At 40.2% G+C, this 24,137-nt stretch overlaps 1 protein-coding gene and 1 pseudogene across 1 annotated transcript in view; both read right to left on the reverse strand.

Annotated features, from left to right (window-relative positions):
• v (Tryptophan 2,3-dioxygenase vermilion) overlaps window positions 1–15,345 on the reverse strand; it is a 65,806-nt gene extending 50,461 nt beyond the window's left edge. Inside the window, exon 1 of the mRNA XM_071669353.1 lies at window positions 15,221–15,345. The gene's annotated coding sequence lies outside the window, so the exon portion shown is untranslated. The remainder of the gene's footprint in view (window positions 1–15,220) is intronic.
• A 6,398-nt stretch (window positions 15,346–21,743) lies between these two features.
• LOC139753171 (uncharacterized) overlaps window positions 21,744–24,137 on the reverse strand; it is a 36,143-nt pseudogene continuing 33,749 nt past the window's right edge.

Below are 24,137 nucleotides of genomic sequence, written 5' to 3' on the forward strand. Positions count from 1 at the left end.
GTCGACTCCGGCTGGTCAGCTTGTGATGAAATATGCCATCCCAAGTCAATTGGGAGATAAGTTTGAATGGAGAAAAAGTGGAGGAAGTGAAGTGTTTTAGATATCTGGGAGTAGATTTGGCAGCGGATGGAACCATGGAAGAGGAAGTGGATCATAGGGTGGGGGAGGGGGCAAAAATTCTGGAAGCGTTGAAGAATGTGTGGAAGCCGAGAACTTTATCTTGGAAAGCAAAAATGGGTATGTTAGAAGGAATAGTGGTTCCAACAATGTTGTATGGTTGCGAGGCGTGGGCTATGGATAGAGTAGTGCGCAGGAGGGTGGATGCGCTGGAAATGAGATGTTTGAGGACAATATGTGGTGTGAGGTGGTTTGATCGAGTAAGTAAGAATAGGGTAAGAGAGATGTACGGTAATAAAAAGTGTGGTTGAGAGAGCAGAAGAGGGTGTTTTAAAATGGTTTGGTCACATGGAGAGAATGAGTGAGGAGAGATTGACAAAGAGGATATATGTGTCAGAGGTGGAGGGAGCGAGGAGAAGTGGGAGACCAAATTGGAGGTGGAAGGATGGAGTGAAAAAGATTTTGAGTGATCGGGGCCTGAACATGCAGGAGGGTGAAAGACGTGCAAGGAACAGAGTGAACTGGAACGATGTGGTATACCGGGGTCGACGTGCTGTCAATGGATTGAACCAGGGCATGTGAAACGTCTGGGGTAAACCATGGAAAGTTCTGTGGGGCCTGGATGTGGAAAGGTAGCTGTGGTTTCGGTGTATTATTACATGACAGGTAGAGACTGAGTGTGAACGATTGTGGCCTTTATTGTCTTTTCCTAGCGCTACCTCGCACACATGAGGGGGGAGGGGGTTGTTATTTCATGTGTGGCGGGGTGGCGATGGGAATTAATAAGGGCAGACAGTATGAATTATGTACATGTGTATATATGTATATATCTCTGTGTGTATATATATGTATACGTTGAGATGTATAGGTATGTATATTTGCGTGTGTGGACGTGTGCGTATATACATGTGTATGTGGGTGGGTTGGGCCATTCTTTCGTCTGTTTCCTTGCGCTACCTCGCTAACGCGGGAGACAGCGACAAAGCAAAATAAATATACAAATAAATATAACCGCACTTCTAAGGAATGCGTTAGTCAGCCTATTAACCTTCGCTCTGGACCAGACGCTCTTTAATCAACTATGAAAAAACATTTTGCAGTTTTCAGGAAATGTTAAGCTCCTAATCCTTCACTCGTCCACACGCATTAACCGGTATCTTATCCGTATGTGTGTGTGTGTGTGTGTGTGTGTGTGTGTGTGTGTGTGTGTGTGTGTGTGTGTGTGTGTGTAGGTAAAACCAAAAGGAAACGAAAAATGGTGTCAAACGCTTTAGTTTCTTGGTGTCAAGAATCTTAACGATATAAGTACATGACACCCTATTTGCTTCGTTTCCTTGTGGGTTTTACCAGCACCTTAAATACACTCCCTACTTCCTAATTGTGTGCTATATATACATACATATATATATATATATATATATATATATATATATATATATATATATATATATATATATATATATATATATATATATATTGCTTGTCTACCTCTGGAGGTCAGATTGGGTCTATGCATAGATGTTAATCTGATCAGCCAGGCTGTCGTGGCCCGCTGGCGTGCCGTCCTAGCGTAACTTGTAACTTATCACATATATCTTGTACACGTTTATCTAAGTTCCTGAAATCCATGTTTACTCATAGTTTAAGGAAGATCTTTCATTAAAGAATAGGAAAAGTGGCTTTAGGTTTCTTCTCAGTCAGGGACTGGACGCGCAATGTCCGGGTTATGGGAAAAGCGCGCCAGCCACATAATTGCTTGCGTTTTTTCGTGGAAATGGAAAGCACTAAGCCGGCTAGACCACGAATTTCACTAAGGTCACCCTCATCCATAACTAACAACTCTCACCACGCGCCATTTGCTTTTAAATTACAAATATTTTTTTTTTTTCCTGTCACTCTTCGCGAAACAGATCGAGCCACGCTACTTTGTTGCCTCAAGACGGATCGGGAAGGGGAAAAAAATCAAGCCGCTATATCCTACAGTGCGTTAATGTATTGTGTAAGATTCCATAAACATCCTATGCAATATACAAAATCGTCGCTGGGATATTGCATTTTACTAACATCAAAAAATGATCCAAAAGTCGGTTAGATATGACAAAATTAGTAGGCTTTTTGTTGAGGCTTGTATACGGTGTAGACCAGCTCCGAAAAAAGAAATCCACAAAGGCTACCTACCTCGGAATTAACCAAATTATTAGCCAACCGACGTATCTCAGGTTATAAACGAGCTAGGTGGTTGGGATATAATCATCCAGGAATGCCTGCAACCCAAGTGCTTGCCGCGGTTGTAACGTCAGCTACTGGCCTGAGGATCGGGTAGCCGTATAGACAGAATCAGATAGCCCCACCAACTATTCAGGCGTTAGGATCGGGTAGCCCAATAGCCAGGATCAGAGAGCCTACCAACTAGGCGTCAGGTAACTTCATACCCAGAATCAAGCAACCTATCACACCACCCAGTCTGAGCGGCGCGCCGCCGCAACTCGCCTTCAGTCTAACACGATCGATCAAAAGCCTTTTCGTTTCAACCCCTCGAGCAAGACGGTACGACCCTGGTCAGTTCAGTAAGGCAAGAGTCGTACCGTTGTACCGGAGAATATTCCCTGTATGCTCACACCTTTTACCTTCGTGCGTGGGCGGTGTCACTATACTGAAGTATTTCTTGCACTCTACCTACATAAAATCTTCCATGAGACTAAAATGAGGAAGAAATTTCACGTCCGGTCGTGACGTCACTTACCAAAAACTTGGAACATTATACTAGCAGTACATGTTTAAATCAAACATCAACTCCACATGAATTAATCTCAGCATAAAATAATGCTATGAAAGCTGTCGAGAAATATTTCTTACCGTCTCATCAGTCTCCTAATTTGCATTCAAGAGTAATGTTTACGTCTCAAGTGAAGAAACCCCCCATCAAATATCCTATTCAGGTAAACATCAACCTAATCAAAGTTCATCGTATGATAGCCCACGAATGTGCAAATCACCCTCCCCTGAATCAACCATTACCGAAAAAAAATCTCTGTAACAACTATGCTTTTTACTGTGAAGTCACAAGGCGTCAGGGGCTACGTGTCCACTCCTAAGTGACCCGGAGGCTGGAAAACAAGCAAAGCAGGTCAGGTGTGGCGAATGCCTGCCTGGAGCGAGTCCCCAGCTCGGTACAGGTCCTGGAGTACGTTGGTCTCTTCTACAGGCATTATCCGGGCCAGGTAAAGGTGCTTTCCTTCCTAGCTAAGTAGAGTACAGGAATGCTAGGCCTACGGGAAAGGCGGTGGCTGCGTTAGGCCTTGGCTACTTAGAAGCCCTACAACGGGTCGCGCTGTGTGAATACCAGTTAGAGATGCGTCGCTAGTGTCAAGGTCAACCTTGGAGGAGCAACAGAAAGAGAATGAACGAATGGAAGAGGAACAAAGGTAAGGGTAACTGGACGCTGCAAGGAAACTATGTTAACGGTAGATCTGCGGCTAACGACTGGAACATGCTTGGGTATAGAGACACGTCGACATGAGTGCTACTGAAAATAGTTTTTCCGCATACTGTAAAACAGAATCATCCTGTAACATGTCCATCGTCGTATCATCGTAACTATGGCTAAATAACTTGACCAAGAAGTAGGTCACAGGTCATGACGGCATGAGTGACATGTCACAATGTACGGCAGTATGACACGTATATAATCCAGCATGACACAACTAGCTAATATATCACAATTATACAATAATATATACAAATATGGCAATGACAAATGTGAGATATTGATACAAGATTTTCAACTATAAGGCACAAATGTACGACGATCTATATTTGATAATGGTATATAAAAAAAATGTATGGCAATAAGAATGACGTACATTCTTGAACAGGAAGATTAATTAACACAGGAGGAACGTGAGTATATCTATGACTTGTTGGGTCTTGTGTCACTGGGAGACATCAAAAAAAAAAGGGGGGGGGACGACCTTACCAGCCTTATAAGGGGGGCCTGCACGTAAAGTGGCCACACACCTAGGTAAACACACATGAATTGTGCCAGCAGCAGTAACACAACTGCAGGGGGGGGGGGGGGTGATGCACACACTCGAAGAGATCGAACTGCTATTGATTGACATGAGCCCATGGCAGACTTGAATAATTTTTCTGCACACACACACACACACACACACACACACACACACATGATAATTGCCACATGAATGGGAAGAGTGTGTGTCTTACAATTTTCTTAAACAAGACCTAATAAAGGCGTTAAAAGACATTTACACTGGAGGTTCCTAACTTGACGGCCTTCAGTAACCCTGGCACTTGACTGGTCTTCAAAGCCCAACCAACCACTTCAGCTGTGCCAAGCGTTGCACCTCGCGGCTAAGAGGGATTTATGAGGCGTTAAATTCTCTACCACATTTGTCCGCAGCTAACGAAAGTTTTCCCTCCTAAGCTGAAACTGATCTGATCCAGGTTGCCTGAGACATGACCCCACAAGGAATATCTCAAACGCTCCCTCCCGCACTCTCTGACACTCCCTACCTGACTGATTCCTACTCAAGACTGTAAGATGCGCGCGTGTGTATGATCATTTCCTCTGTAATGACTTGTTCTAAATACTTCAGCTATTATCCCAGCATCCATCCAGATACCTGAGTATCGTAACTTTACCGTAAATACTTGAGAAATATCCTGACTTTGCTTATCATCTACATTTGACTTTTTATACAATTCAGTCACAGAGGTCCATTTCCTGGATCTTTTGGGCACTCTGTATCCCCCTCTGCGCCACCGTCCACATCGAGAGCACGAGTGCACTATAAACTTAATTTTCAATGGGCTGGCCAGCATCGTGTTGTGAACCAAAACTGACGACTCATCTGCGAGGGAATTATGGGGTTCACGTCATTTCTCAACCACTGCCTCGCCGTCATCGTTGTATTAATATAGAACACTGCAGACAACAGCTCAACTACTTTAAATAATGCTCAATGTTTCGTCTATACCTTACTTACTACGTTGTGTATACTCTATGTCACACCATGTCCAGTTCTACAGCAACGAAATGTGCGCTCATTCACAAATCAAAAGCCTAGTCAAGCAATAAATGTTCAGTCCCACAGTAACCAGATGTAAGCTTTTCTTTAATCTAATGCTTCTGTCACTCCTGTGCAGATCAAAAACGAGGCCTTTGCAACTCCATAACAACAAACTGGGTCCAGACGAAGATGAATTCAATCTCCAAACATTAAAATGAACAAAGACAGAAGCAGACCTACCTACCTCCTGAGTCGGACAGGCGAGATTCAACAACTAGACCTGCACAATTGAACGTTCACACCAGCGCAGTTCAACAACCAAATCTTTGAATTTCAAAAACCAAACGAGAGTCGGTCAGTTCCCTAACAACTGCTTAGCAAACAATCCTAAACATAATTTGCAAAGTTCCCTAAGTTGCGCATCACACCTTATGTAAGTGCGCAGTCCCCGCGATAGAAACTGCGCACTCCCTGCATACCCCTAATGTAATTACCCAATCTCATCCACGTATAAATCACTTGAAACTAAATCACTGTAAGTTATTTTACCTTCGAAGACAATCTGGATTATGTAGATGGTGCTCTGTGTTTGGCCAACTAAAGAAAATTCACAAGTACATCTCCCCTCACTTAAAATCTTAATTTAGTACCATTTACCAAATCTACTGTGGAAGTTTTAGAAAATCATTGCATGTTACCATTTTTAGAATGTATGATCCATACCGTTAGATATATGTTTAAGTTTAGCATCTACGAAAAAAAGTACATCAACTTTTCTTCGTACATTCATTATTACTCAGCACAAGACAGAATTAAACAATCATCATTCTTGCCGATGTCCCTTAAGGCATTAACGTATACGCAGTCCAGAATTTATTGAAGAACGGTTTGAGAAGACATTACCGCATCCAAGTTAAAATATCCTATATCTTTCTTTGATAAAATTTACCTTAGCCTCCCCTGGATACCGAGAATCTTACACTTTTGCCTTTTAGGGATAATTCTACTGTAGTTCCCCACCTACTCAGAACCATTAATGTCAATATAGCCCACAGCTATGAGGAATATTTTAATAAAAAAAAAGACAAAATTCTACTGGCTTCTTTACACATTATCTTGTATAAAAATATAATAAGTTTTATATGAGGCAGACTAGCAAGGATCTTTCTATTACACTTTAAAAAAAATCATGAGAACAGGCCAGTTTTTGTCTTATCTATCAACGTTAGTAATTAAGACCACTGCATCGACTGAACCATGGCTAAATCACGTATAACATGTTACTTCTATAAAAAAAAAAAAAAAGATTGAAAAGTCTGAATAATTTCATCATATTCAAGCAGTCAAGCTAAGACTTGCGTACTGAGAACAATCACACAAGGGAAGGACGGACAGTCCTCTGGGTTTCCATGAACAAGATCACCACCAGGTCATATGAGCCAGAGGCCGCATCGCGAACGGTATTTCCGATCCGACGAAATCCGCATACAGCCAAAACCTCGCCACAGAACTCATACCTGCAGTTCAGTGATAGGAAACCACAGGCCCTGCTGGGCCCTCTATGGTCACATATGGGAAGCTTCAGCGGTAAGTTGATTGAGGATAACCTCACCAAGCTATTAAGAGTGTACAGTGAGTTCTGGACGGGCAGATGAGGACAACCTTATAAGTGAAGCTTTCGAAACACGTGACCTGTAACGTGATATGACCTGAAACCTGACTCCCCCGGCCGCCGCTGTAGGCTTAAATCCTTGACAGATTCAAATCCTTTAAGAGGATGGCTTCTACCGCTCGACAGGTGCTGACTCCATCCTCTCGAGAGCTGTCAGCTGATACAAACTGCCGGCCAACGTCTTCAACTACTCCACTGACCGTCAGCTTATGTTGTCAGCCAACTCATCACTGTTGTCAACTCACTCGTCAACGATGTCAGATAGCTCATCAAAGTTGTTCACTCGTTCAAGTTGACAGATAACGCATCAAAGTTATTATGCTCATCTAGAAAATTGTCAGCTCATGCACAAAGGTTGCTAGCCAACTCATCAATGTTATCAGCTGACTCATCAGTCCTTCCCATCGTACCTTCTGGGGACTTGAAGGACTGAGCTGGGAGAAGATAGTACTTTACGACGAGATTATATATATATATATATATATATATATATATATATATATATATATATATATATATATATATATATATATATACTTAACTGTTTATCGTTTCCCGCGTTAGCAAGGCAACGCCAGGAACAGACGAAGAGAGGGCAGCATTCGCTCACGTCCATTCCCTAGCTGTCATGTACAACGCCCTGAAGCCACAACCCCTATCCACAACCATGCCCTACAGACCTTTCCATAGTTTCCTCCGGCCGCTCCACAAGCCCTCGTTCAATCAAATGACAGTACGTCGACCCCTCTGCACCAAATCGTTCCAAATTACTCTAACCCGTGCATGTCTTTAACCCTGCTGCATATTCATTCCTAGATCACTTCAAATCTTTTTCATTCCATCCTTCCATCTCCAATTTGGTCTCTCCGTTACTGTCCCCTTCACTTCTGACCTATATAATTTCTATCAACATTTCCTCACTAATTCTCTCCACATGCCCACCATTTCAGTACACCCTCTTCAGCTCTTTCTACCACACTCTCCTATTTATCACATCTCTCTGACCCTTTCATTTCTTACTCAGTGAAACCACCTTACACCACATATTGTCCTTAAACATTTAATTTCCTACACATCCATCCTCCTCCGCACATCCTCCGTGCCTCGCATCCATACAACCTTCCCTTGGAACCATTCACTCTCCATTCTTCCTACTCGTTCTTGCAGCTTTCTTCCCACACCGCATATTCGCATAAACTTCAGCAAGGCATCTCTATCATCCCTATCATGTGTTTTCTTCCGATCCATAACCGTCACATACAAATCCTCTGTTTCTCCAAGTATTTCTCACACATTCTTCAAAGCAAACACCAGATCCACATATCCTCTATCACCTCTGAAACCAAACTGTTCCTCCCAGTCTGATGCTCTGTACATGCCTTCACCTCCATAATCACCACTCACTCGCAAAACTTCCCAGGTACACTCAACAAACATACATCTATGGTCTGAATACTCACCTTTGTCCTCCTTGTATTCATACAGTGGCACTATATATGCCTTCCGCCAATCCCCGGGCACCTCACCATGATCCATATATACACTAAAAGTCCTTACCAACCAGTCAACATTGTACACAGTCACCCTTTTCTCAAGAGATTCAACCGCAATACCATCCACTCTGTCCGCCTTGCCACTTTTCATTATACTCAAGGATTTCATATCCTTTCATAACTAAACCCGTTTCCATGACTCTCTTACTTCGTACACCATCCCGACCCAAACACCCTACATCTACCATCCTATCAACAAATACTTCAACAATCCTTCCATCTTCTCTTCTAAATTCTCTTCACCCTACCACTACCTGTTACCATTTCCACCTTTGCCTCCCTCACCGACGTTCACATTAGTTCTCTTATTTTTCTTATACTATTAACCTCCTTCCAAAACATATTCTCCCTAAGGTTTGCTGATACTCGCTCATCCCAACTCTCACCTTTCATTTTTTTTTTATAAATATCCAATGCACCTTCCTCTTGACGATCTCATATATATATATATATATATATATATATATATATATATATATATATATATATATATATATATATATATATATGGCCGCCACCCAGCCACACATTTCATGTATGGAGGGGTGGCGGCGAAATGGATGAAGGCAGCACGTATGAATATGCACATATATATATATATATATATATATATATATATATATATATATATATATATATATATATATATATATATATATGCAGGAGGGTGAAAGGAGGGCAAGGAATAGAGTGAATTGGAACGATGTGGTATACCGGGGCTGACGTGCTGTCAGTGGATTGAATCAAGGCATGTGAAGCGTCTGGGGTAAACCATGGAAAGCTGTGTAGGTATGTATATTTGCGTGTGTGGACGTATGTATATACATGTGTATGGGGGGGGGCCATTTCTTTCGTCTGTTTCCTTGCGCTACCTCGCAAACGCGGGAGACAGCGACAAAGTATAATAAAAAAAATAAAAATAATAATAATATATATATGTATATGTATATATATATATATATATATATATATATATATATATATATATATATATATATGTCTGTGTATGTATACGTATGTATACGTATGTATCGTTGAAATGTATAGGTATATGTGCGTGTGTGGGTGGGTTGGGCCATTCTTTAGTCTGTTTCCTTGCACTACCTCGCTAACGCGGGAGAAGCGACAAATTATATAAATATATATATATATATATATATATATATATATATATATATATATATATATATATATACAAAAATCAACTGAGGAACAAATGAAGTGCCGTGGGGAAATATACACAGCCAAAAACATACAAAATGATATCCCTAACAAATGCGCAGAAAAGCAGGCATCCGAATACAACAAAATACATGAACGAACAAATGTGTACACACACACACACACACACACACAGGCTGTGCTCCTCAGGGGGGTCTTGGCCTTACGTACTCCTTTGGTTTAACGTAATAAACTGCTTGCCTTCCCTAGGACCCCAGCAAGAAATAACTTCTTCCTGTAAACAAAAAGATTATCATCTCATAACTATTATAACAACGAGGACATCAACATCAACATTATACAAATATTACACAATCACTATTTATAATTATTGCCCAAGGATGTTGTAAACTGTAACGCTTTGAGGTAACGTGATGTGGGACGACTGCAAGGTGGCCGGTGATTGGCTAACAGACGCGGCTTCAAAGTGCATTTTGGTTCCTGATTGGCGGAGTAACACCTGGCCTTTGACAGCTCTCGTCGGTGATTGGTTAAAGGAAGGGGTGTGGAAGCCGAGAGAGCAGGTGGGGGGGGTTAAGCCAGACACGTGATTAGGGACCAACCAGACAAGCTCGGGTAAGTGGAGTTCAAAACAAATTGATTAGAATTTCTCAAGCAGCTGGACTTGCTATCAAAATAAACGTTTTGGGTAAGTATCCTACTCACATCCATTTAATACTAGCAGGCAAATCTCCGTCCTTATTTCTTGCATATTCTCGAGTAAATATGTGATAATGTACAAATCTTTTACACCAGGTACGAACAGGGACCTTATGATCCAGATGAGGGGAAAAAAAATAATTGATAACCTTCAATTTCTGAGGTGCCGAGAGTTCTAAAACGTGTACACCAATTGTGGCCTCACCCTGCACCTCAGGCCACCAGTCACCTTCAACAAGAATGAATACGTTACTTCCCGGACCTACTCTCATAAAAAAAAAAAAGTGCTTCCTTACAGCTATCCAACCTCTTCCCCCGGAATAATCAATGACGGTGTATCGTTCATCTATGTATGTCATTCAACCAAAGCCACGGCCTAACATCTGAACTAACAACCTCAACAAACCAAACACAGAAGAGGAACACCTTGGCTCAACCTTACACTTTAACACCTGCTTAACAGACCCTACATTCTCACCTCTTTGAGACAACAACTGCCTAATGAACCCCCCAAAACCCAACCTCACCTACAAAACACCCAACAGACGAACCCCGGAACCAAGCCTTACGATCTTAACACCCTCCTTAATACGAACATAAAATCCTTTGCAGACACACGCACCGGAACACACTGGTGTGGAATAAATCGTGCTCCAGATAGAGTGAACTACACCATGGAGATAAGGTACAGTCTTTTCCTATTTTCCTTTCAGGCAAGAAGGTAATAATTGGGGCATATTTTGCCACTGCAATGTTGGTTACATCTGATAATATAGTCCATTACTAATGAGTTGGTCTGTTCATGGTATACACTGAACACAGACAATTCCAGAGAACAGACGCACAGACAACAGACAACGCATATACACTCGAGACTAATCCATACTTATACATTGCTAGAGGGGGAGATACGCTATCACTACTGTCTTTACTTAAATCAACTTCTTTCCTTAACAGTGGACAACTTTATCTCCTTTCAAAATACCCAGAGTTAAGCTTTAATGCAATACGTGGCACCTCTCTGCCCGATGTACGATAAGCCTCAGCGGCTTAAGGGTCCTACTGGGTGGTTGCCACCGGCTGGTAGGGCGGAGTATCCAGGTACGGTACATATACTAACTAGCTCCTAGTCCAGATGGCCACAAATGGTCCATATACATATCGAGATGGTATGTGCTTTTTAAAATTATTTCTAACACCTGAAGAAGGTATTAAAGATATTTTGGGCTTGAGGACCCTGACAGGCTGTAATGAAGCCCGAATAACCAACCAACCAACCTAGCCTTAAAGCACCCTCCTTTATATGGTAGTTACATACCTATTTATAAACCAATTCTTTTTTATAAATACAGTATTTATTCTATACTTAGGCTTGTCAATGTACCCAGTCTGCCAACAAACACCATACAAATCGGCAAGCCATATGCCCTCAGTACATGGATACAGAAAAGCCAGTATTCAAGTCACGTTTCAGAATCAAATCTAAAAGTATGCATCGCTGATACGGTCGGCACTCACGGATTCAGACAGACTGGCTAGTAAAGTAGCTACGGTGGTGGTGGTAGGGTGAGGGCGGGATACAACAGAAATCTAGACTGTTGATAAATCTCTGCATTAGGTCTGTAAAAGTTATCACTCGACAATCATCAGCAAATTAAGTCACTTCTGAGTCAGAGTAACCAAATTAACGACAAATCTGATCTATAGGGAATAGGCAAGTCATAACTGTACAGCTTTCAAATTTGTATATGAAGTTTCCGAGGCATTCCTTGGTTTGAAGGAGTCTCACGGATTCTTTCATAACGTGAACCAAGTTTTAACGATGTCCTAATACTCTATTAGAGTCCCAAATGCTCCAGCTTCACGCAAGTTTTCATGACGAGGGTGGACAATTACATCCCAAAAGATATTTCGAGAGCAATGAAAACCTAAGCGGCAAACGTGGGTATATGGCAGCCATCGATTTGACACAGCAAAGTATTCTGAATCATATCCCTACCATGAATATGATATAAAGAAAGCTGCTTTATAATTTGATATGTCTGAGGACTCAAGATAAGTGATGATCTATATACAAGTCTACAATGAATCCTCATTAAAAGAAATGAAGATGTTCACCTTTCTAGAAGTAACACGATGAAACTAATTTAAATGAAAACCTTGATTCACTGCTTAATTTATATATGGAGACACTGAGTGACCTGGAGAAACATACTGGAGCGAGTCTACATCCAGTCAAACTAAAGGTCCGAGAGTGGGTTGAAAGTAAGAAAATAGAGAGAAGAACATTTCCCCAGTGGATTACCAGTACCACGGGCCCTGGGAATGATGAGTTCGCCACTGGAGTCCTTGGGAAGATATCCATCGGCGCTGCAGTTGGGGTAGGCGTGCTAGGCCTTGCGGCTGCTACGAGTTGAACCTCCGAATCGAACAAGGAAGATACCAGGAAGAATGAGACGTCGAACAGCGGCAACGAGGAATGTGTTGTAATGTAAGCATCCCCCTCTACAAACTCGGATCCCGAGATGAGAGTCTGAGTGATCTTACTTCGGCATTTATATGGCAAAAGGTTTGTGGCCATAGTCTTGTAGAATGAGTTAACTTTATCAGTGCATCATCATAAAGCTATATATTAGTATGACTGTACCACTGTACTGGGCGGTTGGCGTATTATGTCATATGACATGACTATGCTTCCATTTTCCTTTCATAAACTGCATATAAACCTGTGTGTAACTTAACAACACAACAGAAAGTACCGGTCTGCTTCTAAATTGTCTGGATAATATCATTAACTGAGCAGCAAACTCATCTTTGTATAGATTTCATACCGATTACATACCAGACACTGAAATGTCCATGTAGAGTAATCGCCCCTGTAATAAGCTTCAAATATTCTTAGTAATTTTCATTTCAAGCTTTCCCCGCTTTCCGGGTCGTTCTTTTTATCGTCATCACACGCTTAACACCACTGACCGTTGACCTAATCCCAAAGGGTCGAGTCAAAGGCCAGGATCAGAGTGCTGGCTGTTAGAGAGAAAAAACGAAGCCAAAATGTTTCCCTTCAACAGAGGAGGACATTAAAGAAACTGTAAAACCAATATTACTGCTGTCCCTCAATATGAAGACTACATATGCCAACATCCCCGCGTGACCAGTGTCCCTCCACATTCACATAATCATGTTCATTACTAAGACTCCCTTCGATTCAAAATTCACTAACCTTTGAACTAAGCTTTATGGACGAAGTCACAGGCCATCTTCACTACAACCTTAACAGGTCTTTGATCTAGCTCTCACAAGCCTGGTCAAAGCACATCTTCCTTACAACTGGCTTTCGACTTTAATTTTACGGGTTGGGTCAAAGGCTATCTTCACCACACCCTCTATAACTAGCCTTTGTACCTGACCCTTAAAGTAGAAGGAAACGCACATTCACGCCATCGAAACAGTGGCTTTTGACCTTATCCTTGTGGAATAATAAAAAGTAAGAACGGTGGCAGGATATAAGCGTATGGGACATCGCTGTTAATAAACAGAACAAACAGGAAGAAAGACAAACCTGGGAAATAAATGTGAAAAAAAAACCCAAATGTGGGAGGAAAGCCAAAGGGGATCCTGGAGACTGGAACCCAATGCCATACCATGCATAGAGGCTTTCGATATATCGTGGATTCCCTTATAGTCTCTTAAGATAAGATGACCAGATATTAGTATGACAGGAAAGGCTATCACCGGTGGATCTCGCCGCGCGAAAGCCATACGGATGACCAAAGAGAAGACTGAAAATTAAGATGCCGTTATATAGGGTTGCTTGAAATGTTTGTCATTTAACGCCATTAAAAGCAAAAAGTGATAATGTCTATTTTCTAAATATTACTGTTGTTGGCCTTGCTATACCTTGTATCATGACAAACAAATGAAAGTTAATACTATCAGTATTAACACACTCTAAAGTTTGGTCATACTCCACTTTGTTAAAATTACCCCAGCAGTTTGTAAATAATGCAAAACAAAACATCCATAACCATATGAAGCGGCGGTTAGAATTATCCAAATTCCGAACAGCAATGCTTCATCATTTATACTATAAAATACATAGTTCTATAACAACACTTACCCGTTAGACTGAGTTAAAATGATATGTGTGCAACCAGCCGTTCAAAAATATATTATGGGATAAAAGAATTGGTTAAGGTGAACAAAAATTAACCTTAAAATACATACAAATATGTAATAATAAAGAATGCGACTTTGCAACTTCGGATATTAAAACATTTTCAGAAAGTCAAAATAGCTCCATGTAGCCGGGTGCTTCTGGAAATGAGAATCGAAATCTTGGGATTTGCATATAACGTCAGAAAAACTGGATGATAAAAGGGGTGGAATGGCTATCCTATCCTAGATAGGCTATACCAATAGGTGTTTTCAAGACATAAAGCTTTATCTTACAAACAGAAGTGATGGGAACAAGCACCTTAAATTACGAGAGAATGCGATCTGCTCTGCGTGTCTTGTGACAGGGGAAATATATTTTGTACTTTGCAAAAAGATATTACATTTTAATGTCTCTAGTGACAACCTAAGGCCTAGCTTAGAACGAAATGATGGTTTTTCTAAGTATGAGTATACATACAGCCAAACGAACTAGATAATGGATAGAGTAAATCATAACCTGTGAATCTATTTTCCTTGAAATATGATGTTTTAAACCTTACCATACAGGAACGTGAACTTCAGCAATGCAGGAAATTTATCTTATGGAAACAAACGAATATCATACATGGAATCATTACACTTACTAGCTCATTATCAGATGTGTAGCAATCACAAATACAACGATGTAGACTCACAGGTCTGAACCCTAAAATAGGGGGGGGGGGGTCGTGAAGCTGTAGGAATATGTGGTAAAACTAAATATAAATGAAAAAATAAATCATATCAGCTAATGAAATCTAACTTACCTTAAACGTCGCAATTAGAGTACTAAGATGAAGGGTCTAAGTTACGGTGACTTAGAGTAGAGGGCACCTTCATATTCTGCATTCGAACTAGTGTTTTCCTTTGTGTTTGCACTGTCATCCATATCATTTTCCGTTTTTCAAGGACAGTTTCTATGCCAACTTACACACTTGAGCTAGACTGTATCAAAGTATAGTAAATGATGAATGGACTGCAACGATTCGTCACAAAATTCCAGAATCTGCGGCAGTACTCGTTTGATTCGACCCAAGGTTGAAACATGGAATGTCAGCAAAGAAGCTGACTGTGGTTCTTAATCATTCTTGAGACGACCAATTTTAAGTCTTCCAAGGTTATAGCGACCCCACAAGAAATCAAGATTACTTATTATAACTAGAAAATTCGGATAAACTAAGGAAACTTAAGTTACTGAGTATAGAGAAGTAACAAAATAAAACCAAGGGAGAACTGCCAACCTTGACATGTTTCGACGGCCGGGTGGAAGGTCACAACAGCTTCACACCCTTACTCGATGCTTGGAAACCCTACGCTAACGTGCCATTCATCAGTGATTAATCTTCACATCCAAACAAATTGGGTTTTTAGTATCGTCTAAATATTTATATGCATTACAACAGATTCGCCGTCAGTTTGTGTTAACCAATCGAGCGCATAGGTTCGAATCCTGGGTGTGGCAGTCGGTCCACAGTCGACCCAGCTATTCATCTACCACGAGGGGTTGGTCGACAAAATGGGAACCTGGTTCAGGCTGTCAAAGGACTGAACCAGGGCATGTGAAACGTCTGGGGTAAACCATGGAAACGTGTGTGAGGCCTGGATGTGGATAGGGAGCTGTGGTTTCCGTGCATTACACATGACAGCTAGACACTGTGAACGAATGTGACCTTTTTTGTCTGTTTTGTGGCGCCACCTCGCTGATGCAAGAAACAGCGATCAAGTATAATATACACATGACAGCTAGAGCCTGAGTGTATACAAATGTGGCCTTTGTTGTCTTTTCTAGAGCTACCTCGCGCGCGCGGGGAATGGGGGGTGCTATTTCATGTGTGGCGGGGTGGCGACAAGGTGAATGAAAGCAGCAAGTGTGCGTATATATGTATATGTCTGTGTATGTATAAGTTGAAATGTATAGGTATGTATATGTGCGTATGTGGGCGTTTATGTATATACATGTGTATGTGGGTGGGTTATGCCATTCTTTCGCGTTTCCTTGCGCTAACGCGGGAGACAGCGACTAAGTATAAATGAATAAAATAATATATATATATATATATATATATATATATATATATATATATATATATATATATATATATATATATATATATATATATATATATATATTTTCTTTCATACTATTTGCCATTTCCCGCGATAGCGAGGTAGCGTTAAGAACAGAGGACTGGGTCTTTGCGGGAATATCCTCACCTGGCCCTCTTCTCTGTTCCTTCTTTTGGGAAAAAAAAAACCATATAATATATATATATATATATATATATATATATATATATATATATATATATAGCGTTAGTGGGATGGCCTTGATTAGGGCTTCCGCTAACATTAATGAAATTACAGCAACTCCAAGCAAAGATAACTAAAGTCACGTTCAGATCTAAAGGACATTTTTGCAGTTTACTCCTATCTGCTTCAAACTCTAATTCCTCATGGCAACTAGACAATACTAAACTGATCATTTGAAATATTGCGCCATAGATACTCCGATTAATTCAATCGAATCCTTGACTGAAAAACTTTTCTCCCCTCGTTTTCAGGTAGCCAGTTCCATAAGTGAAGAATTTACGAGGCCAAAATATCTAACCTATATGAAATTGGATGGTATTTCGATGAGAATGTTCAACAATGGGCACAACTTCACTGTAGCTTTACTTAAGCTTATTAGAAGGGAGATCCTGCCCCATGCATTTTTCTACTTTTCACTGTGCCTTACCGGTGTCACTCGCAAAAGAACTTCTGCAACTTTTCATAGATTCTTTACATCATTAAATGCTGAATAATCATCACCCAAGGGGTACACGAATTCACATGCATGACACTTCAACTGTGGAATAGCTGCTTACTGTTTAACCGTATACATACTGCGATTTCTATGCATACTACTACACTCATCACAACCTTAAACACTTATCGAATGCCAGTACAGGGGCAAGATACGCAGAAATAACAAAGGACTGCAACAGACACAACCATAAAGTATACACAAGACAGAGTAAAGATTGGACGGTTTGCGACCGACCTTCGTCTGGGGTACGGCCAACAGAACGGTTAATTTCACAGCTTTACCGCCACTTCACCGGTCAGTAGTATAGTCTGCAAATGTAAGGGTGTGAAACCTTTCCATGATTTATTTTTAATTATAATTCATCTATATCAAAATCATACTTTATATCTTTTTTTTAGAATAGATGTTTACGGATGATTTCTGTGACTGATACTTGAAGTTTCCTCATTATCAGTCAGTGCCATTTAACATCAGACATGCAAAAAGTATTATTGTATAAACATGGCACACAGTTGCTCACAGATGAATCAAGATGGCAGGGTAGTAATGTCAGAGGTGATCAAAAGTGATATACTGACGAGGAATGGAGTTTATTGACAGTGCTGAGGACAACTGTATCTCAAGCCATTTCATGAGGGACAGGAATTTTATCAGTGACTCTTCCTACTTTTTACTAAACTGCTCCTCACTGTATTTAGCTATTCTCTTGTACTGTCTTTATATGAAATATGATTTATCCCTGGGGATAGAGGAGAAAGAATACTACACACATATTCCTTGCATGTCGTAGAAGGCAACTAAAAGGGGTGGGAGCAGAGGCTGGAATTTCTCCCCGTTTCACTTTTTCCAAACAAGGAACAGAGGAGGGGGTCAGTGAGGATTTTCCATCTTAGGCTGTCATTTGTTCTTGATGCTAATGCAGGAAATGGTGAACGTGTATATATAGTATATATATATATATATATATATATATATATATATATATATATATATATATATATATAGATATCTGGGAGTGGATCTGGCAGCGGATGGAACCATGGAAGCGGAAGTGGATCATAGGGTGGGGGAGGGGGCGAAAATTCTGGGGGCCTTGAAGAATGTGTGGAAGTCGAGAACATTATCTCGGAAAGCAAAAATGGGTATGTTTGAAGGAATAGTGGTTCCAACAATGTTGTATGGTTGCGAGGCGTGGGCTATGGATAGAGTTGTGCGCAGGAGGATGGATGTGCTGGAAATGAGATGTTTGAGGACAATGTGTGGTGTGAGGTGGTTTGATCGAGTGAGTAATGTAAGGGTAAGAGAGATGTGTGGAAATAAAAAGAGCGTGGTTGAGAGAGCAGAAGAGGGTGTTTTGAAGTGGTTTGGGCACATGGAGAGGATGAGTGAGGAAAGATTGACCAAGAGGATATATGTGTCGGAGGTGGAGGGAACAAGGAGAAGAGGGAGACCAAATTGGAGGTGGAAAGATGGAGTGAAAAAGATTTTGTGTGATCGGGGCGTGAACATGCAGGAGGGTGAAAGGAGGGCAAGGAATAGAGTGAATTGGAGCGATGTGGTATACCGGGGTTGACGTGCTGTCAGTGGATTGAATCAAGGCATGTGAAGCGTCTGGGGTAAGCCATGGAATGCTGTGTAGGTATGTATATTTGCGTGTGTGGACGTATGTATATACGTGTGTATGGGGGGGGGGGTTGGGCCATTTCTTTCGTCTGTTTCCTTGCGCTACCTCGCAAACGCGGGAGACAGCGACAAAGTATAAAAAAAAAAATATATATATAAAATGCTGGGAATAACTGACAAAAAAATTAAGTTCTAAAAGTAGTCCATAAGTGGTGATAACAAGTAGTGGTGATGTGAGAAGATGGAGTGAGTATTTTGAAGGTTTGTTGAATGTGTTTGATGATAGAGTGGCAGATATAGGGTGTTTTGGTCGAGGTGGTGTGCAAAGTGCGAGGGTTAGGGAAAATGAGTTGGTAAACAGAGAAGAGGTAGTAAAAGCTTTGCGGAAGATGAAAGCCGGCAAGGCAGCAGGTTTGGATGGTATTGCAGTGGAATTTATTAAAAAAGGGGGTGACTGTATTGTTGACTGGTTGGTAAGGTTATTTAATGTATGTATGACTCATGGTGAGGTGCCTGAGGATTGGCGGAATGCGTGCATAGTGCCATTGTACAAAGGCAAAGGGGATAAGAGTGAGTGCTCAAATTACAGAGGTATAAGTTTGTTGAGTATTCCTGGCAAATTATATGGGAGGGTATTGATTGAGAGGGTGAAGGCATGTACAGAGCATCAGATTGGGGAAGAGCAGTGTGGTTTCAGAAGTGGTAGAGGATGTGTGGATCAGGTGTTTGCTTTGAAGAATGTATGTGAGAAATACTTAGAAATGCAAATGGATTTGTATGTAGCATTTATGGATCTGGCATATGATAGGGTTGATAGAGATGCTCTGTGGAAGGTATTAAGAATATATGGTGTGGGAGGCAAGTTGTTAGAAGCAGTGAAAAGTTTTTATCGAGGATGTAAGGCATGTGTACGTGTAGGAAGAGAGGAAAGTGATTGGTTCTCAGTGAATGTAGGTTTGCGGCAGGGGTGTGTGATGTCTCCATGGTTGTTTAATTTGTTTATGGATGGGGTTGTTAGGGAGGTGAATGCAAGAGTTTTGGAAAGAGGGGCAAGTATGAAGTCTGTTGGGGATGAGAGAGCTTGGGAAGCGAGTCAGTTGTTGTTCGCTGATGATACAGCGCTGGTGGCTGATTCATGTGAGAAACTGCAGAAGCTGGTGACTGAGTTTGGTAAAGTGTGTGAAAGAAGAAAGTTAAGAGTAAATGTGAATAAGAGCAAGGTTATTAGGTACAGTAGGGTTGAGGGTCAATTCAATTGGGAGGTGAGTTTGAATGGAGAAAAACTGGAGGAAGTGAAGTGTTTTAGATATCTGGGAGTGGATCTGGCAGCGGATGGAACCATGGAAGCGGAAGTGGATCATAGGGTGGGGGAGGGGGCGAAAATTCTGGGAGCCTTGAAGAATGTGTGGAAGTCGAGAACATTATCTCGGAAAGCAAAAATGGGTATGTTTGAAGGAATAGTGGTTCCAGCAATGTTGTATGGTTGCGAGGCGTGGACTATGGATAGAGTTGTGCGCAGGAGGATGGATGTGCTGGAAATGAGATGTTTGAGGACAATGTGTGGTGTGAGGTGGTTTGATCGAGTAAGTAACGTAAGGGTAAGAGAGATGTGTGGAAATAAAAAGAGCGTGGTTGAGAGAGCAGAAGAGGGTGTTTTGAAATGGTTTGGTCACAGAGAGAATGAGTGAGGAAAGATTGACCAAGAGGATATATGTTTCGGAGGTGGAGGGAACGAGGAGAAGAGGGAGACCAAATTGGAGGTGGAAAGATGGAGTGAAAAAGATTTTGTGTGATCGGGGCCTGAACATGCAGGAGGGTGAAAGGAGGGCAAAGAATAGAGTGAATTGGAGCGATGTGGTATACCGGGGTTGACGTGCTGTCATTGGATTGAATCAAGGCATGTGTATGGGGGTGGGTTGGGCCATTTCTTCCGTCTGTTTCCTTGCGCTACCTCGCAAACGCGGAAGACAGCGGAAAAAAAAAAAAAAAGAAAAAAAGTTTTGTTCAGTGTTTTATACAAACACATTCTCTGAAGAGGTTGGAGAATACTGTAAAAATTGGAAAAAAATTATCAATGTTGTGAATGCATTCAAAGAATCCCCCTTGTTACTTGTACCCTAACTTTAGTATTTCCATTCTTGTCATGTCAAAGGGAGCAGTGATGATATAACAGTTGCCAAAACTTGTAAAACCCTCATCAATGTTACACTATCAATAAACACACATACCACAAACTACCACCAAATGCACAGAACCCCAACAGTAACTGGAGAAATCCCACTGTCTTAATACTAATATTAGCAGTAGTTCTACTAATGGCAGAATTATGTTGACCCTCTTAAGTTCAAAAAAAGAAAAAGGAAAAGCAACTCTTTGAATGCAGTCACTTAGTATTAGGAATGTATGTTGGCTATCAGGTACTACTACATGCCAATTAAAATCATGCTTATTACATTCTTTGGTGAAACTTATGTTAAAAATTCTAAAAATGTTAGGTGTAGTACAGTCTAAAAGAGAGTTATTTATCAAATTCTGAATTTCTGAATCAAGCAAACTTCTATGTACAAAATGTATGAAAGTGTATATTTCAGTTTAACAAAATTGGATTCCGTTTTACAAACCACAAACATTTTACCATAAGTGATATCCACATCTGGTAGTCATGGTTACTGCTAAAGAAATATCCAATTAAATCTTTCGTAGCATATTACTTTCCTGGGACATATTCTCTTATCCATCTCACTAACCAGGGTATAACTTAAATTTTTGATGGGATCAGCACCTTACAGTTTGTTGTACAAAATTCTGGTATTCACATAACAAAATACAGGGTTCTTAACCTAGATTCCCACATATACTAAGGATTTACACTTTTATTTACATTCCACTGGAAAATATAAAAGATGAATAACACAGAGGCATTTAACAGGGGTTTACTTCCAAGGGGGAAATACTCACTTCGTACATTAAGCGAAAATTTACAAAATTTGCAAATGAACCTTTTCTTAGTATGGATTGTAAAACTATCTAAATTATACCACAGCTACGTATACAGAGTTGAAATGCGCAATCTACCTATCTCTCTGACACCTGTTTCCTCCAGGAACTTCCATCAAAAGGGTGGCCCCAGCAAAAGTTCTCCACTTATCCCTGTCCTTACTTGTGTCCTGTACGCCATGGCATGTATTTTTTCCCCATTTCCCCTAGTCACATGTGGTCTTCCTCCCACACCCCTTTAATTGGACACTCTCCTTATAAACTCCATCTTGCATTCTTCCCTCATGCCCAAACCACCTTAAAGTATTGCATTTCACACACTCTACTGCTCCATGATGCATGCCCTTTGCAAGTCAAAAGACACACATGCATACAAAAAAAAAATTTAATTTCATTACTTGCATCTGATAATAATATCAATGCTGTGCAATGTATCACATCCTGTACACACTAATAAATACAGTGGGTTAGTTTGGTTACATAACAATCTAGTATTACATACACATGATGCCTGACTTTTCCAGTCTAAAGTTAACAAAAATGTAAATATGTCAGTAACTTGATTGGAGGGTTAACTGTCATAGTTTATTAATAAAAAAGCATACATTTCATTTTCACAACAATAAAGCACCTACAATGACTTTTTGGTTCTTGTCATCACTTGTGCAGTTCATTAGAGCAATAATTAACGATTCTGTGGCTCAGGTGAATAAAGCTCAAAAAACTAAAATCTTTCAGGATACTGCTTTCATGTCTTTTTTTAATATATAGTCTGGCCATTAATATATATATTCTTGTTTTCATGTCTTTTCTTGAATATACAGTCTGGCCATTTATATATATTTTCTAAACCACTTATCACAAAAAACACATTCTGAGAACAGGTACCTAATAATCATCTCAATCAACAGACTCTTATGACATCATGCACATAAAAATCTTAACATAATTTCTATACAGTCAATTATGATTTCAGACAATTTTTTTGCATCTGGTGTCTCCCTAAATACAAAGCACTGTCTATCTAATACAATTTAAATTCTTGAAGTAAATGTTTGCAGAACATTACTATCAAAGAAATACCCAAACTCAAATCTTAATTAATGTAAAAGTAAACATGTATGAGATCTGTACGTCATATTATAATGGACAGACACTATAAATTTTGATTAACACCCCAAGAAATTTGGTGAAATGCATCTGTAAAATTCCTTCATACTCTTCATAAATGCATGCCATTTTCAAACAAATCACACATGTATTTCACAATTTGTCTGGAAATATATACCATAAACAAATCATGTCACTATCAGCCAACAACACTCTGGAATGTTTACTGTCTCATCAGCAAGAAATTCATCTTACAATTCTGAACCTTTGTAATTGCCACAGGAAGGAAAACCTAATGGAGGTTCAGGGATTTCATGATCCTCTCCAATTTTGAAGACTAAGTTCATACCCGCAACAGAGTGGAAGAGGAGGTGGCAGTGCAACAACCAGTATCCTGCAAGGAAGAACATGGCAAGTTTACCAATGGCTGCAAGAAAGAAACAGATAGGATGGCATTTTCCAAACAGTGACAACTTTAGAGGAAAATTTTTTGTGCTACAGGCCTTTTTTTTTTAAGAACATTGTTTATTCTTAGTCACAATGTCTCTGCACCATTTCTCCCTACACTTAAAGCCAGAACTATAAAACTTTATACCTCAATCTTCTCTCAGTAAATCTTTTATAGGCAAGCCAAACCAATTACTCTACTACCATATACCTTATATGATAATGAAAAATGATGTGGCCAGATACTGCTTTACATGCATGATAGCTTAAAATACAAAAGAAATTGAGATTTTTGTAAATGCAGGAAAAGTATTTGATTCTGGAAGTGTGACATGTGACAATCTAGTATGTTACAAGACTTTGAAACTGTAATGTCATATAGAATAAAAGAAACCTAAAAACATATCATTTACTGATAAAAATAACTCCACGTGTTACCTGGATTATTTGCATGGAATCTGACAACTGAATAGCCTCCATCAGGTATCGTGACAGTGTCCTTGTAGATGGGATGGTCAAGGTTTCTAATTAACAGACCATTCTGGTCCATATCCATCACCTACAAAACAGCAAAGATTCATATTTCAAAAACAGCAGTAATTTTAAAGGCATCCTATTCAATTCCTAACACAATAATATGTTCAGACTAATCAATATAATTCTACAAAATCTCGAGGGAAGATAGGCCTTAATTTTAA

This window comes from Panulirus ornatus, chromosome 14, assembly GCF_036320965.1.
Source record: "Panulirus ornatus isolate Po-2019 chromosome 14, ASM3632096v1, whole genome shotgun sequence".
Classification (NCBI taxonomy): Eukaryota; Metazoa; Arthropoda; class Malacostraca; order Decapoda; family Palinuridae; genus Panulirus; species Panulirus ornatus.